The following is a 17,344-nucleotide window of genomic DNA, read 5'->3' as shown; positions in this document are numbered from 1 at the left end:
AGCTATAAAAGTGCAAACTAAGCATAAAATTAATAGAGGAAAGGAAAAAACAAAAAGTACAAATAAGTGAAATAGAGATTAAAATAACAACAGAAAATATCAATGAAACAAAGAGCTATTTTTTTATTTATTTGAAAAAGAGGAGACTTCAGCTGGATATACTAAGAAAAAAAATGATACCACTGAAATAACAAAGGTTCTTAAGAAACTACTATGAACAATTATTCACCAACAAATTGGACAACCTAGAAGAAATGGTTAAATTTCTAGAAATATACAACCCATCAATCGTGAAGAAATAGAAAATCTGATTGTCCAATACCATGGAGATGGAGATAGTAATCAAAAACCTCCCAGCAAAGTCCAGAACCGGATGGCTTCACTGGTGAATTCTGTGAAACATTTAAAGTAGAATTAATGTCAAACCTTTTCAAACTCCCAAAAAATAGAAGAGGAGGGAGCACTTCTGTTTTAACAGGTGTGTTCCCTCCTCCAGTACCAAAACTAGGCATGGGCACTACAGGAAAAGAAAATTACAAACCAGTATCCCTGATGAACACATATGCAGAAATCCTCAACAAACTATATTCAGCTGAATTCAGCAGTGCATTCAAAGGATCATACACCATGATCGAGTGGGATTTTTTTCCAGGGATGCAAGGATGGTTCAGTATCCACAAATCAATGTGGTACACCACATTGATAAAAAAAAAGGGATAAAAATCATATGATCATCTGAACAGACGCAGAAAGAGCATTTGACAAAATTCAACATTCACTTATGGTATGAACCCTCCACAAACTGGGTATAGAGGGAACGTATTATACATAATTAAGACCACATATGACAAGCCCATAGCTGACATCCTACTTAATGGTGAAAAACTGAAAGATTTTCCTCTAAGATCAGGAATAAGACAAGAATGCACGAACTTGCTGCCTCCCACTCCTCCCCCCCCAATACTTGGGCTATTTATCAAGATTGTTTGTTCAGTGAGTAACCCTGAGAAACAAGATGGTGTTCACCATATTCAAAGAAACAATTTCCCCAGTTTTATTTGACATAGTACTGGAAATCCTAGCCAGAGCCATCAAGAAAAAGAAACAAAAGGTATTCAGGTCAGAAGAGAAGAAATAAAACTTTTTATTTGCAGAGGTAGGATATTATATATAGAAAACTCCACCAAAAGAACTGTTAGAATTAATGAACAAATTCACTAAAGTTGCAGGATACAAAATCATTATATAAAAATCTGTTGCATTTGTATACACTAACAATGAACTATCAGAAGGAAAAGTTAAGGAAACAGTCTCAATTACAACTGCATCAAAAAGAATAAAACTCAGGAATAAATTTAACCAAGGAGGTGAAATATATATATATCGACTATAATAAGACATTGAGGAAAGAAATTGAAGTAGACACAAGTAAATGGAAAAATATTCTGTGCTCATGGATTGGAAGAATTGGTATTTTTAGAATGTTCATACTACCCAAAGCAATCTACAGATCCAATGAAATCTATTTCAGAAGGCCAGTGGCATTTTTCACATAAATAGAAAAAGCTATCCTAAAATTTGTATGGAACCATAAAATACCCTGAATAACCAAAGCACTCTTGAGAAAGAAGAACAAAGCTGAAAGCATCACACTTCTTGATTTTAAACTATATTACAAAAATATAATAATCTAAATAGTATGATATTAGCATAAAAACAGACTAATGGAAAAAAAGTGCGAGCCCAGAAATAAACCCACACATAGATGGTCAGTTAACTTATGACAAAGGATCTAAGAATATTCACTGGGGAAAGGATACTCTCTTCAATAAATAGTGTTGGGAAAATTGGACAGCCTCAGGCAAAGTGAAATTGAACCCCTATCTTACACAATACACAAAAATCAACTCCAAGTGGATTAAAGACTTGAACATAAAACCTTGACCATAAAACTCTTAGAAGCGGATGGGGTAAGGTGTTTCGCATTGGTCCTGGCAATGTGGGTTTTTCTTTTTCTTTTCTTTTTTTTAAAATTTTGACACCAAAAGCAAAGGCAGCAAAAGCATAAATGAGTATAAGTGGGTGGGAGTACATCAAAGTAAAAAGCACACGATATACACTTTAAATATCTTCAATTTTATTACGTTATATTGAGGTCAATTGTCCATCAGAGCTGAACAAAATAAAAAATAAAAATAATGTAAAATAGAAACAAACCAGAAATCCCTAATCCTATATTGTAGTGATGAACTCATGTAATATTTGAAAAATACAACCTTTTTCAAAATTTTACTTGAATTTAACAGTGGGGAAAAAATGAAATGAAACTCAAATGTTTAGTGAACCTGAGATAAACATTCTTTCAAAGTCATAGATATTTGATCCTAAGAGCCTTCCAATATGAAAGAAGATTATGGAAATCTATACTCTGGAAATAAGAAAATAGGTAAAGACTGATCTAAAAGTAGAATATCTTTTCTTTTAGAATAATTTATTGAGGTGAAATTTATGTAACATAAAATTGAGTGATTCAGTAGCTTTTACTACATTCATAGTGCTGTGAACCCACCACCTCTCTCTAGTTCCACATGTTGCCATCACTCCAAGGTTGAACCCCTTACTTTTTAAACAGTTTCTCCTCATTCTCACCTCCTCCCGACTCCTGGTATCCATCAGTCTATATTCTGTCTCTAAGGATTTACCTATTTTGAACATTTCATATAAATGGAATGATATAATGTGTGACCTTCTGTGTCTGGCTCCTTTCACTTGGGGTGGTGTTGTCAGGGTTCTTGCATGCTGTAGCATGTGTCAGCACTTCATGCGTTTTCCCAGCTGAGCAACACTCCATTGTACGTATAATTATTTGGTTTGCTTCCACCTTTTGGCCCTTGTGAGTAGTGCTTCTGTGAATTTAGGTGCACATATTCTTATTTGAGTACCTGTTTTCAGTTCTGTTAGGTATATACCTAAGAGTATAATTGCTGGGTTATGTTGTAATTCTTTATTTACCTTTTTGAGGAACCACCAAATTGTTTTCCACAGTGACTGCAGCATTTTATATTCCCACCAGCAATGTATGAGGGTTCCAGTTTCTCCACATGTTGTGAACACTTGTTTTTTTCCATTTTTTTCGATAATTAGAAGATGAATAGTGATAAATGACTTTCAGCAAAATAACACTGTAGAGAAATGATTATATCCAGTATTTCTTATATAGTGATTATACATCAGTTCAGAATATCACTTCATTCTGTGTTCCACGCTGAATTAACTGACCAGTAGAATTGTTTTCCACAGAAAAGATATTTTGCTTTCTTCATTTTCTCAAATTCATACTAAGTTTTACCTCATAGTTCTACCATTTTTTCCCCCTGCATGTGTGCATAGTTCTTTGTTTTTACAGAGTTTTAAATTACCATTCTTTTTGCTTAATGCTCATGGGAGGTCTGTGTCTCTCCTTTTATAGATAGTGCACCACAATGGTACTTTTAGGCTTTAAAATGTATGAGTTTCAATCATAAAATAAATTTTTGTTAGGTTATCTACTCTCTTGTTGAAGAAATATATCACTTAACTCAGACCTTCTATTTTAATATGGACCAGAGCTTCCTTGGCCTTTTGTAGAACTGTTACACTCAGATTTCTTTTCATTATGTTCCTGGGTTAGTTCTAATGTTTCTTGTGTCCCATTGTCACGATTTGAATTTAAATAAATTTTCAGAAGGATAAATGGTGAAAGGTGAATTTTCCAAGTTATGCCTATTAGAAAATGTTTTTATTCTCACAGTTGTTTGATACTCTATATGGGTATATATTAATATTTCTAGAATTAAAATAATTTTCTTTAGAACTTTGAAGGTTTTGCTCAGTTCATTTCTAACATCCATTATTCCTACTGAGACATTTGAAGCCAATCTTATTCATTGAAGAGATATCACAGTGAAAATAAAATAGAGAAAAATTCACAATTTGATTAAGCTTGCTTTTTAGGGCAGAGGGGTCAACAAGAAGCAAGATGAATAAGTAAAATATGTAGTTGGTTAGGTAGTGGGGCTACAAAGGAAAATAAATTAAAGCAAGGAGGGGAGGATGAAGAGTTACTGGTATACGGAGTCTGATGAAAATTTTCCATTGGGAGGTCAGGGAATGCCTCCCTGAGAAGGTAATCCTTTAGTAAAGGTCAGGTGGAGGTAAGGGAGTGAGCACCTCAAGCACAGGGAACAAGCAATACAAAGGCCCTGATGGAGGAATATTACTGATGTGTTCAAGGAACAACAAAGAGGTGAGTGTGGCTGCAGCAGCGTGAGGAGAGAGCAGTAGGGATTAAATTAGAGAGGGAACTGGGAATCTAGCCCTTAGAGATGTGCATTTGGCTTTTATTCTGAATGAGATGGGAAGTTATTGGCAAGTAAGTATCAACATCTGATTTATAGCTTAAAAGAATTACACATTGCCAGGTTGAGAAACTATTGTACAGAGAGCAAGGGCAGAAGCAGAGGGACCGTGTAGAAGGTTAGAAGTGAGAGATAATTGTGGTTTGAACAACAGGATTTGCTGATGGATTGGATTTGAGTTATGAGTGAAGGCAAGGAGTCAAGAATGGCTCCAATAATGTTTTTGGTTTGAATAACTAGAAAGATAAGAGTTTTTTTTTAAATGAAGGGGAAGATTATAACAGGAGTACACTTGGGGGAGAAGGTCAGGCGTTTGGCTCTGGACATGCTGAGTTGAAGATGTTTATTAGACATTTAAGTGGAGCAGTCAAGGAGACAGATACTATCCCAGAGTTCAGGGGAAGGTCTGAGATGAAGAAAAAACTGTGAAAGTAATCAATTGTAGATGCTATTTTTAAACGGGTAATATTGATGCAATCCAGTAGATACAGCTAGAGGCAATTGAAGGTCCCAGCTTTGGGGTACTTTAAGTCTAGGGGTCAGGAGAAGATGAGTTAGTGGAGGCGGCCAGGGAAGGAGAACGAAGCTAGGTAAGAGGAAGCTTCTTTGGCATTTAGAATATCTGACAACTAAGGAAGCTAAGTGATGTAAATGTGTCAAGGAAGGGGAGTGATAGTTTGTGACAAATGATGCTGAAATGTGAAGTTATACATGAACTGTGAATTGATTGTTGGATTTAGCAATGGGAGGTAATTGTTGACTTTGAGAAGAGCAGTTTCGGTGGAGGACAAGAGTCTTACTGGAGTAGTGGATTCAAGATGGAGTGAGTTCAAGGAGGAGTGGGTTCAAGGTGGAGTGGGAGGAGAAATGTGATAACTTAAGGGGGAAGTTGGTCAAGAGAGGATTTTTTTTTTCTCCTGTTTTTTTTATTAGAATTGTTTAAATGCAAACTGAAATAGAGACTAAACATAGCATAACATAACAATGTAACAGGGCATATATATGGTCTTCACAATAATTTTTATATTGTTTCATATAATTTAGAGAATCCAACAATTACCTAATTTGCATCTTAATATATTAAAGATAATAGTAAGGATTATGATAGTTCTTTACAAATTGTTACCTTGTGCAAGATATCTTTTTTTTTATTTTCATTTACTCTTTTTTTTAAATTTAATTTATAAGAGAGGATTTTTTTAAGTAGAAGAGATGCAGCATACATCCATATTGAGAATGTCCCAGTAGAGAGGAATAAACTGATGATACAAGAAAGAGTAGAGAATTGCTGAAGCGAGGTGCACAAGTGGTGAGATTGGCCTTAGGTAGGCGCACGGATGGTTTACCCTTACTAATAGGAAGGCAGGCAGCACACACAGGCACAGATCCATCTGTGAAAGTCTTTGGTCAAGCTTTGTGTTATTTCTGGGATAGTCGCCTACCAGAAGCATCATGACTCGCTGCCTGCCACTCCTTCAGGCTTGTTCTGTTCAGCTTACCCCTTTGTGCTTTTCATTGTTGCAACATCGGTGAATGGTAGTTTCCAATTTAGGAATTTTGTGTTTTAAAAAAATTCTGTTATTGTAATGAAGACATACAATAAGCATTTATGAATAATACACCTCTTAAAGTTTTTGAAAAATCTCAAATGTGTAAATATCTCTATAGTATGTTCTAGAGCGGCGATCCCACCCCCCTGTTAGGAACTGGGCCGCACATCAGGAGGTAAGCGGTGGGTGAGCGAGTGAAGCTTCATCTGCTGCTCCCCATTGCTCCCCGTCGCTCGCATTACTGCTTGAACCATTACCCCCCCGCCACCGCCATCCGTGGAAAAATTGTCTTCCACAAAACCCGTCCCTGGTGCTGTTCTAGAGGACCACCAAGATCAGAGGCAGCACTGCTTTCTTACACCAGCCTTAGGAGCTTATGGTTCAAATTCACTTATCAGAAAAATGATAAATTACTTCATGTCCTGGATTGCTTGAACAGGGTGAAATCATGAATGTAAAAATCTCTGAATGCCAGGAGTCTTTTGTGTTCCTTATGACTCATATTCCTCCCAGTCAACTCAGCCCAGGAGCACAGTAGATAAATATGGGATACAGTGATAGCATTAGAGTTCCAGCATTTTCTTCCTGGTATAATATGATCTCTGGAATCACTGTCATGTGTTTCTGAATTGGAATAATGTTGCCTTTCTTATCATTCTTGCTCAAGTTTCCAGCTCTCGATAGTGATGTAACTCCCACTGTGGTTGTAGGAACTGCTCATGCTGTCTTGGGACATGATTGAAGCGGTGTGTTTGCTGTGCTCCAGTACTGTAGAGTTGACATTAGGAAGGATAACAGATGGGAAAGGAGTTATAACTGACCCTTGAACAAGGCAGGTTTGAACTGCGTAAGTCCATCTATATGTGGATATTTTTCAGTATAAATATAGTAAATACTGTCGTAGTACATGGTCTGTGGTTGGTTGAGTCTTTGGCTGCGTAGCAACCTTGGATACAGACAGCCAACTGTAGATTATACTCAGATGAACCCCTGCATTATTCATTTGTGAGACCAAACACTGACTAACCTTATGCTTTTTTTCACAGCACCTCTAGTGGGTCCCTCTTCGGTTTAAATAACTAATTTTTATTCTTTACAGACCTACTTTTTCCTAAAACCTAGAACACATTCCTTGGTCACTGGGCTGGAAGACATTTTGAGTAATATCTCCTCTGTATCTGTACATTCACTCATCTACCTAGGACATGTTTACCAAGACAGTATATTTGGTTTACTGTCAGTTTACTTAGTTCTCTGTCTTTGGGAGGACCAACTGTATGGAAGTAATAATCACAAATAAGATGACTTCGGCTTCTTATAACTTTATTCTGTTTCCCTCTAAAGGCAGGGTGTAGCTTATTGCATTCCCCTTTAAGCAAGAATGAAAGTTCTCTCTCATTTTTCTTTGGTACGTGCCCACATTATACCATGGCCTAACACGTGACATACAACTGTTACTTGTGGTGAGGCCACCCGGTGCATCACGGGCTGACCCTGAGAAGGGTCTTTAGCAAGGTCTCCTTTTCATAGGCGGATAGTCATCGTGTCACAGGCCACTCCTTCACTATCTTCTTAGCTGATTCCCTGTTAAGTAACTTCGTTGTTATTTCACTTGTCTCTTTCCCTGGGCCTCACGTATACATTTCTGCAGTTGGCTGCCATTTTGTCATCTGGGACTTGGCTTCTGTGTTTAGGTTGTTGACTTAAACTGGTTGCTGTGACTTCCCCTGTATAAGCACAGACTTGTTTTCAAAAATCCCAGCTATCTCATTCTGACACGCTTGTGTTCCTTTGTGAGCTAATAGTGATGGCCATCCTCAAACCGCCAAGTCCATCCTGGTAGTTTTTCCAAGTTAAACAAAACAATTAGCATCTCTGTGGGGTTTTATGCTAGTGGCATATTTTGAGTAACACTTAAGAATGGTTCTTCCTAAATATTTTTCATTGAATGAAAAAATTTTAAGTGGCAAAGATCTTTGGGAGTGTTGGGAGAAGGTGAAAGGGCAATTCTCTATAGACTCTAAAATGTCATCAGCTTCCAGAGTAGAAATCAATTTGAATTCATCTATTCATTTGATCAACAAATGTTTATTGACTTTACTCAATGGCAGGTACTCAGCTAACTCTTAAATATGTCATTTTATGATGTTTTCCTTTTTAAATTGGATGATTTACAATTATTCACTTTTACAGAGACTTATTGAACAGTGAACTTGATCAACATGTTCACCTCCTCTTCTTTACCTTTCTGCTAGTCTTTGTGGTACCTGGTAGACCCGAAAGGAGCATCATGAACTGAAAGGGAGAAGTTAGATGAACACATAATTAGGCAAATAGAAAATGGGTGCTTTATAAGTGAGATGTTTGAAGTTTTTACTTTAGGGTTGAAGTTTTTACTTAAGGTTATTCCCATTTAGGAATACTTTGTAGTCTGTGAACAGCTAACTCAATTTAAGGGGATTTTTAAAATCTTTAATTTGTAGTGATTTGACCATTATGTTGCTAACATTTTATTATTGTGACAAAGTAATTTTTCCCTTATTAAAAATATGTTTAAAAATTTTATAAGGGACTTAAGAGTTACTTAATTTCTTCAGTATGTAGGGAATATTCACTGAAGGTGTCTTGAAAGCCTAAATTACTTGGAATATATTTGAAACCTCTCTTCTCATGTACATCTGTGCAAAATGTTACATGTTTTGGGATCATTTATAGTATAGGCTTAAAGTTTTTTTTTTAATTGTATTTTTTTAAATTAATTACTTAGTTTATTGGTTGCATTGGGTCTTCATTGCTGCGTGTGGGCTTTCTCTAATTGTGGCCAGTGGGGGCTGCTCTTCGTTGCAGTGCGCGGGCTTCTCATTGCAGTGGCTTCTCTTGTTGCGGAGCACTGGCTCTAGGCATGTGGGCTTCAGGAGTTGCAGCACACTGGCTCAGTAGTTGTGGCTTGCGGACTCTAGAATGCAGGCTCAGTAGTTGTGGCACTTGGGCTTAGTTGCTCCATGGCATGTGGGATCTTCCCGGACCAGCAGTCAAACCCATGTCCCCTGCATTGGCAAGTGGATTCTTTTTTTTTTTCTTTAAGAACTTTTATTGAGATGCAGTTGACACACAATAAACTGCATAAACTGCATATATTTAAAGTGTACAATTTGATATTTTTTCTTATTAGTAATGTATATATGGCAATCCCAATCTCCCAGTTTGTACCGCCCCCCCCCCCCACTTTCCCCACTTAGTGTCCATATGTTTGTTCTGTACATCTGTGTGTCTATTTCTGGGCAGGTAGATTCTTAACCACTGCACCACCAGGGGAATCCAGGCTTAAAGTTTTGAAGTTTTACATTTTTAGTCTTATAAAGACTTATAAATATGTTTCTTTTAGTACCGTTGAAACTAAATAATTTTATCCACATAATTGTTCTTCAGCTGTAGCTGTCTAGAATACAATTTCTTGAAATAAGTAGTCATTTTTATTTGAAATAACCATTTAAAAAGGTTTTTCATCTGATAAAGTATTTTATTTTTTATAAATTAGAGGAATTAAAGTATTTATATAGCTAAGGGAGGTTATCAGCTCAAGTTCAATAGTATGGTTGACATTATTGGGCTGAGGATATTTTATAATTAAAAAAATAGGTTTATTGTTACTTTTGTAAAATACACATGCTTTTGTTATATCTTATGTGTTAATCTAATTTCCTCTTGAAGTCACCGATTAAAAGGGAATTGTGTGCCAGTGAGGGTCTAAAACCTTGACATTATTTTAATCTGATAACAAATGGGTTTAAGTTCATGTTCTTTCAGTTGCTGGCAACAAATCTAAACCTGTATTTTTTGGATTTATGAGGATAAGTCCTGCTTTGGCAATCTTGTAGATCCTCAGGAGAATAGTTAAACAGTGATTAATCATTGTTTCTTCACTGAGTGTGCAGAAAAGAATGGAAAAGCTGCATTTCACACTTCTGAAGCAATTAATCCCCATGATCTTAGCCAGGTTTGTCTTGTAGATAAGTCGGGATACAAAACGCTACCTAATTTATCAATGTATGCATGCCATAAAGTATAAAACACACAATTTATTTCATATCATTTATAGTCAAATGTAAAAAAAGAGTGACTTTGCCATATCCAAGAGTGTTTCCTGCATTACCTTCATATAAACTAAGTACCAGAGATTACAATGGGATTCCTGTTTATTGTGCACATCTGGTGCAGTCACTATGCATTTTCTCATTCACTTGCTGGCATTTTTAGTGATTGTGGCATAAATCACCTTGCTAATCAGAAACATAAGTGACGGGAAGTCATCTCCTTTTTTTGAACAATGGGAAAAAACATATGGCTTCTTAGACAGGACTTGGCTGTTATACTATTTATGTGGCATTATATTCTGTATTTAGAATTTCATATTAATTGCAGTGCTTTGATTGAAGGCATTGAACACCCAGGGCTTGTGGTCAAAGTATTTGTTTTGTATCATTTTCATAACAAGTAAACAAAAAAGGGTAAAATCACATGCCTTGTAATAAAATTTTTTAAAAATAAAAACTACTTCGTGAACAGTTTTAAGATTAAGACAAATTGAAGGAAATATATATATTTAAAAATGTGTGGATGATTCTATAGATGCATAGATACAGTAATTACAAGTTAGTTTTTAATTATACCTATTTCAAATCACTGCATAGATTAGAATAAAAATTACTGTCCTTTAAGTCCTAAACCATAATTGACAGTAGTTTGCATTTCTGGAAGTACTGTTACTTCAAGATGGGTTGCATTTTTGGATGAATTGGTTTTTATTAGTTGGAGCTATATACTGCACATACTACAGCTAAAAAGAAATTTGTATGTGCAATGCAGACTTTAAAGACCACCCTCAGTGAATTTGTTGCCGTGTGTTACAGAATGCTTACTCCAGATTTGGAGGTTCTTTTTCCTCAATAGGTAATTTACTTCTCAAAAGGTAGTGAATATAATGGCCTTTTATATTTATTTGACTTTATAATACTTACCTTTCTATCCCTTATCACATTCCATTTTTTTTTACTAGTGGATGGCAGGATAAGATTTATTTTGAAGTGTGAATTTCAAATGAAAATTTATTTGTTCAGAGAACTTTATGTCTTTTAAAGTTTGTTTTCTATATTACATTTGACTATAAATTAGTGAGGTCAATTTTTAAATAAATATATCAGAGCCTGTTTATTCAAATGTGTGTTATTCCCTTTGAAATAGTCCCCTTGGGAATATGTATACGTAATCCATTAATCAAAGTATTTTAGCAGTGCCTCTTTCTGGATTCAGTGGAATTGATGTATAGCTGCCTAAAATGGATATTTTGAAGGGAGATAAGATTCATTTTGTGTATATATGTGCTAGTATTTTTGTTTAAAATCAATCAATCAATCATAATGGCTTGTATTGCAGCCTGTGTATATCTTATAGATAATTGGACGCTCTGAATAGAAATAGAGTTTTAAAAAACTGCCTGAATTTTAAATAAATGGTCATATTTATTCATTTTGTTTTAGAAGTCTTTTATGTTATTGTCTCAAGGACCACCTGCAGTAGGAGTCCACAAACTGAATAAAGGCAACATAAGGAGAGGGTGTTTTTCCCCCTGTTGTCGTTGCTTATTTCAAAAATGCCACCATCCAGATTCTCCAAGGGAATAGTGTGCTATTTTTTAAAATATATTTATAACTGAATTGAGGCTTTCTTTCTAGATTAAAATTATCCAGTGCTTAAAATTACCTGAAATCTACATCCTGCCTCAGTCCTTGTCCATTTTTATTTCCTTTTTACTTTTAAAGCATCTTCCTCCTCCCTCCCTCAGGTTTTTTTTTTTTTTTTTTTTTTTTTGAAGATTGAGTTGTTTTTGTTGTAAAGATTAATTTTTAAAGTCAGATTTAAACACACACACACACACATATATATATTTCCTTTTTCTTTATGAAAATATAAAAGTTCTGGGAGGATTGGTTGTTAAAATCCAAAAAATATGCAGTTTATGAGATGGCTAAAAGTATCAAAATAGATGAGGAAAAATAAGGAGCTCTATTTTTAGTGACAACATTTTGGAATTTGTTAGTAATGGAGCTTTGAGGAAATTTTTCTGTCATAAAATGCTGTGATAAGAAATATATTATCCTGAAGTATTTGCTTATTCATCATGTTTATAAAGCCAGGGATTTAATTTCTAAGTGTATATCAATTTTTGAATGAAATTGAAATACCAGTAATATTGGTATTCGCTGTACATTTTCTTTAAAATTTGCTTTTGTTTTCAGAGCATTTGCATTATGTTTTTCCTCTGGTCCATTCTTTGTCTTACATTTGTAATTTATTGGTACATATTACCCTCTGATGTAGAGTCTGAATCCAGTGTGGAACTTGCAGGAAAAGTTGTTCTTTCTTGCCTTGTGTTCTCGTGGCATGAAGAATGCACCCCCCATTGCAGGGATGGCTTTCCAGCAAGCCCCAGTCAGGCAGGTTCTTGCTTGCTCTCCTGTCTCTCTCTGGCCATGCCTTCCCCTGGTGTCCACGCAGCAGTCCACCCTGGTGTTGTTCTTGAAGTGCCTTTTGGAGTGTGACAGAAGCGGGTGTCACATCACCTGCCCCATGTGCTGTGGGGCAGGTGATGTGACACTGCTGGCCTACTCACACTGGAATTCAGATAAAAAGGTTAATTGGTGAAATATTTCCCCAAAAGGGAGGCTTTCGTTTGTCATTGGGAAAGCTGCTTTGAGTGACACACATAACTCAGGAATTTTAATGTAAAGCTTTTAATGGAGTGTATTAAGTATAAGAAACATGGAGCACGAAAGGGCATTGCCTGTTTCAATAGTTGTGTGTTCTGGTTTCGTGTTTAAGACTCTTTCCGGGTAGCATGTCCCCTTGTGTGGCCCCTGCTTGTGTTTCTTGCAGGGGTTCAGCCACATCTGGGGTGTGGCTGGCCTGCCAGCAGTCTTTGATGGGTAGGAACAAAAGTGTCATTTTTTAAAGAAAAAAATGAAGAGAAAAGAGCCAGATCTGGTGATGCCATCTTCGCTGTTAGAGAAGGAGCATTTCTGAGTTTAGCCTCAGGTCTGTTTTGCATTCTGGTATAGACCTCTCAGGCCTTGTGGAGATAGAAGGATAACCTGGGCTGTAAGAAAAAGAAATTCAGAAAGAGCAGGAGAATAAGGAGAAATGTTATAAGATGCTTGGGGACAAGTGGCACGGCCCTTTACCCTGTAAACTGAGAGTCCAGTAGAAAGACAGTCTTCCCCCTTTTTTGCCACCATCCACTGAGTGACTCATTTTACAGACCGCACTGCATTGTACATGTTAGAAAGGTGGGGGGTGCCCTGCATGACAGCGGTGCTACTGGACAAAGCAGTGGCTAGCTCGGAGCAGAGGGGAAGCCGGCCTCAGTGAGCGGGACCCTGTGGGGGACAGTCACCACCAGTGATCAACAGTCCAGAGCAAAAGCAGTGCCTGGGTGGGGGAACAGATGAGCCCCCCGAAGCTTAGTGTGGAGGGAATGGAACCAGCAGATCAGATACCACCCAGAGAGGCACAAAGAGGGCTGGATGATCGAGGGGCCCTGCAAGGCTACTGTCAGCTGACTGTCAGCTCATGAACACACGTGATGACTCCCAGAAATGTTTGGGGAACAATTTATCGGAGCCTGGAATCCTGCATTGTGGGTTGAATTAGAGTTCTCCAGAGAAACAGAACCAGGAGGATCTACATGTATAAAATACAGAAATTGGCTCCCGCAGCTTAGGGGCTAAGAAGTCCCCTGATCTGCTGCCTGCGAGCTGAAGAACCAGGAAGACCTACGGTGTGTGACTCCTGTTGAGTCTGAAGGCCTGAGAATTGTGGTGATGGCGTGGGAACTGGGGGAGGTGGACTAAATCCTGGTCTGAGTCCAAATATCCTGGCCTGAGGTAAGAGCGCGAATTTGCCCTTCCTTCACCTTTTTGTTCTGTTCAGGCCCTGCCTATATTGGGTACTACCCACTCACATTGGCTTAACTCAGTCCGATTCAGATGCTAATCTCTTACAGAGAAACTCACACAGACACACCCAGAAACAATGTTTTATCAGCTACTTTGGCATCCCTAGCCCAGTCAGGTTGATGTATAAAATTAACCATCGCAGGGTGAAGATGAGCGCCAGCAAGTGCGAGTTACATTTATTTTGTAAAATAATTCTTAAGTTTATTAAGATACCAAGGATCTTTTCCTTTTTTTTTCTTTTTTTTTTTTTTTTAATAACTTCTTTCCACAAAACTTTTTGCTTAGTTACCTGTTGCTATAAATAGTATTGTAGGTGTTGGATCAACAAGTTAAAATATGTTTCTTTTTTTTTTGTCTTTAAGAACTTTTGTTGAGATACAATTGACATACAGTAAACTGCGTATTTTAAAGTGTACAATTTGATTTTTTTTTCTTATTAGTAATGTATATATGACAATCCCAATCTCCCAATTCATTCCCCCCCTCCCACTTTCCCCACTTGGTGTCCATGTTTGTTCTTTACATCAGTGTCTCTGTTTCTGCCTTGCAAACTGGTTGATTTGTACCATTTTTCTGTATTCCGCAAAATATGATTCTTCTTTCCTTTTGGAGCTTGCAATTTATAGGAGAGAAAATGGCAGTTTAAAAAAATTAAGGTCTAGTAGGGTGAATGATACGATAGAGTCATACACGGGAGATAGTGGACCCCAGCAAAAAAGTACTTAAAGCAGCTTAGAGGTGGAACTGGTGGAAGTTCCATGGAGACTTCCAGAGAAGGTGCAGACTGAGCTGTGTGTGAGGCATGTTGAAAACAGAGCCTCCAGGCAGAGGGAAGTACTGCCTCCAGTGGCCCAGAGATGATTGCAAACCTAAAGTGTATTTGAGGAACTGCAAGTAGTTTAGGTTTGCATGTTGCGTGATATTGACGCGTGAGACTATAAGGTATAAAATCTAGGTTTTTGAAGAGTCTTGTGGATTATACTAAGAGTTTGGGCATTTTTTCTTGCAGGAAAAAGAAGAGGAAGGAAGACAGATGGGGTAGAAAGAGCCTCAGATTGCAATGCTAGGCATTGTGACTTACTGAAGGAATTTAAGCCAAGGAGTGGTGTCATCAGATTTGAATTTCAGAAGGAGCACTTAAGTGACATTTAAGCATTTAAGTGAATTGGAGGGCGATCTCTAGAGCCAGGCTGCCAGTTTGGAGACTGTTGCAAGAGGTCAGGGAAGAATTGAGACACTAAATTAAGTCGGAGTCAGGAGTAAGGGAGAAGAAGGGACTAATTAATATAGGAGGTAGAATTGGCTGGATTTAACAGGTGATTGATGTGAGTGGGTCAAGAGGAAAAATACAGGTATCTGGCTTGAGCCAGTGGTTGGTGGTGCTGTCATATCATAGATAACGAACGCAAGAGGAACATCTTGAAGGGGAAGAGAATGACTTCTGTTTAGGCATATTGTTGATTGGAAATATTTAGGAGATGGTTGAATATATGGCTCTCTCAAGCCTAGGAGATCAGTAAAAGATGTGTGCTTGGAATTATTAACATAAATGTTAGCATGAATTTATTTAACAAGTATTTGCTGAGCCTTTTCCAAGCACTGGAAAAAAAAAAAAGATAAATACATGTATTTGCCGGGTGTGTGTAAGTCTGCTCGGGGATTACAGGTAGAGATGAGGAGAGGAGCTTGGGCAAGTTGACTGCTCTCAAACAGTATGAGAAAATGTGTTGAGAAGATGGAGGGAAACAGTGAACAGTGGTGTGACTGAGGACAAAGCTGGAGACAGCAGCAAGGAGGAGAGTAATGAGTCGAGGGGTTGGAAGTGAAGGGCTGAAAGGCACTTGTTGAATTTGACGTCCCTGACATGCCTTGGTAAATGGCTGGAGCGGGAGGAATGTAAGTCAGCTCACGGGGTGGTTGATTTGATACGTAAATGGGAAGTGAGACGTGGTAGATTGCCAGTGAAAGGTACTACCTCATATTGAATATTTATATTATTACCTGTGAAGAGCTGGCTATTACAGGGGGACACAGGGCTGAAGGAGTTTGTTGTTCTTCATTTAGGAGAGACTTAAAAATTTTTTTTACTTGTTGATAAAAAGAGGCCAGGAGGGAGAGGTGGATGGTGTAGGAGAGAAAGCAAGTTAAAGTAGTTAAATTTGTAGCCATGTGTGTGAAAAGATGAGACAGATTTGGAGTCAAGGCTAGTGGAGGGATTTGTTTTTATAGGAGGAGGATGAATTTTTTTTTTTTTTTTTGACTGACAATACTAGAAATAGGAAAATAGTGGAGTGACAGTTCAGTTCCTCCAGGAAGCAGATGCCAAGATAGAAATGGAAGTTTTAAGAAATTTATCGGGGGAAGCCTTTGGAAGGTAAGGGAAAAAGGGAGCAGGAGTGAGGAGTGAGAGCTTCAGACCATAATGCATGTCTGACACCTGTGATGAGAGAGGAAGAGGGAAGACAGGTTGGAGAAGAAGAGTCTCAGATGCCAGTGTAGGTTTGAGAAAGTCCCAGCCAGACCAGTGGTGGGCAGAGCACATATTGCTCAATAGAGATGCCCTGTGTTGGGCGGGAAAGGGCTGCCCCAGGCATCCCTCTCTCTGGTTGGGCATGAGCACTGTACTGGACCCCGAAGGTACGGCAGTGGACGGCACTCCTCCCAGAAGGTTCTCTGTAGTGGTGCATCTCCTATGTGACAGCCACAGCGCCTGTGGGTGTGTTTCAGTTGGGTGAAAGGTGGAAGGAATTCCTCTTCATCTATTATTTCCTCTGCTTTCAGCAAATGGAGTGTAGAGTCAGAGAAGGTTGACTGAGCAAGTGTTGGAGGGTTTTCAGGAAAGACACAGCTGATGGGCATGGGGCAAGAGAGGACATTGTACTGGGAAGACCTTTGTTGCAAAAGTGGCTCAGATAGTTTAGTTCTGATAGGGAAGGAAGGGAAAATAGGGAAGAGGGGACTGAAATGAAACGAAGTCAAAGTCTAGGCGTCTCAGTGAGTTTGAAAGCAGCTGTACTGAGTGAGGGTCTAAGAGAGTTTAAGGATACAGGGAATTGTGGAGATAAAGTGGTATATTCATTTAGATTAATAACCAAACGCCAGGAAATACTGATGCTTTTAAATTCCATCATATGAATTGGAGTAAAATTTGTACCAACAGAAAATGAAAATTATACATCATAGAGTCACATTGTAGCATGTATACATCATAGAATCACATTGTAGCATGTATACACCTACCATGAGAAAGTGTAAAGATATGGTAATTAGATTTAGTAGTGTAACTTTTCGGCAAAGTAGTTTCAAAGTCACTTGTATGTCAAGTTTCTTGATTAACTAAAGCTAACAGTTTTTTTTTCCTGTAAGAACTTGGTTTTCTGTGAGT

General features: G+C 37.8%; 1 protein-coding gene across 16 annotated transcripts in view; it reads left to right on the top strand.

Annotated features, from left to right (window-relative positions):
- The window catches only part of TBC1D5 (TBC1 domain family member 5), a 556,466-nt gene that overhangs the window by 142,150 nt on the left and 396,972 nt on the right, over nt 1-17,344 (top strand). Inside the window, exon 1 of one of the 16 annotated variants that reach the window (XM_057739466.1) lies at nt 6,681-6,794. The exons of the other annotated variants lie outside the window; for them this stretch is intronic. The gene's annotated coding sequence lies outside the window, so the exon portion shown is untranslated. Of the gene's footprint in view, nt 1-6,680; nt 6,795-17,344 lie in introns of those variants that run through there. 16 annotated transcript variants of the gene reach the window in all.

This window comes from Hippopotamus amphibius, chromosome 6 (assembly GCF_030028045.1).
Source record: "Hippopotamus amphibius kiboko isolate mHipAmp2 chromosome 6, mHipAmp2.hap2, whole genome shotgun sequence".
NCBI lineage: Eukaryota > Metazoa > Chordata > Mammalia > Artiodactyla > Hippopotamidae > Hippopotamus > Hippopotamus amphibius.
Note: the sequence above shows the minus strand (reverse complement) of the source record. Positions and strands in the feature narration are given on the sequence as shown.